General features: G+C 27.5%; 1 protein-coding gene across 2 annotated transcripts in view; it reads left to right on the top strand.

Annotated features, from left to right (window-relative positions):
* The window catches only part of EDIL3 (EGF like repeats and discoidin domains 3), a 593,234-nt gene that overhangs the window by 385,748 nt on the left and 206,547 nt on the right, over positions 1-939 (top strand). The gene's annotated exons all lie outside the window — the stretch shown is intronic.

Consider the following 939-nt stretch of genomic DNA (forward strand, 5'->3'; position numbering starts at 1 on the left):
GATTATTTATTTGGATTCATGTAGTTCTGTTTCACTTTGTGGATTACTTAAGTATATTGTTTTCTCCATAATAATGTCTTCTATGGCAATTTGAGGCTATTCTGTGTTATTTTGTTGATTCTCCATCAAAAAACTTCTTTTAATATTTTTTGTAAGGGTAGTATTTTTTTTTTTAATTCTTTCAGTTTTCTTATTGGAAAAGTTTATTTCTCTCTCATATTTGGGAAATGATTTTGCTGGCTATAGGATTTTGATTAGCAATTTTTTTTTACTTTCAAAATTTTGAATATATAAATCCATTGTTTTCTTGCTTGCATGGTTTCAATTTTTAAAAAGAACTTATCCTAATTTGTTGGACTTTAAATGTGGTTATTCTCTTATTTTGTGTTGCTCTCAGGGTTTCTTCCTTTTCTTTGATATTAGAGAGTTTGACTGTGATTTTTCATAGTAATTTTCTTTTGGAATCAGTTCTGTTTGGGATTCTCTGGCTTCTTGAATAGTTTTTTTGAGTTGTCATAATGTTAGGGAAACGAATTTTTAATAATTTTCTCTGTAGTTAATATTTCTTATTTCTGCTCTGGAATATTTATCAGCCATAAGCTGCTTCTTTTGCTAATAGTATCTCAGAATTCTTAAGTTTTCTTCAGCTTTTATGGTAGCTTGGTCTCAAGAAATTTGTCTTCAAGATGATTGATTCTTGATTCCACTGTTAAAGTCTTTCCATTACATTATTTCAAACTTTTATTTAGTTTCAATATTATAATGTTTGCCATTCGAATTTTCATTTGGAGTTGTTTAATTATTTCTAGTTTTTTAATTTATTTTGTTTGATCAATCTTGTAGTGCTCTCTTGAGTTCCTGGTATGTTTTCTTTCTTTCTTTCTTTCTTTCTTTCTTTCTTTCTTTCTTTCTTTCTTTCTTTCTTTCTTTCTTTCTTTC

This window comes from Echinops telfairi, unplaced genomic scaffold (genome assembly GCF_000313985.2).
Source record: "Echinops telfairi isolate 266 unplaced genomic scaffold, ASM31398v2 ScPeMD7_7469;HRSCAF=8507_1, whole genome shotgun sequence".
NCBI classification, from domain to species: Eukaryota; Metazoa; Chordata; class Mammalia; order Afrosoricida; family Tenrecidae; genus Echinops; species Echinops telfairi.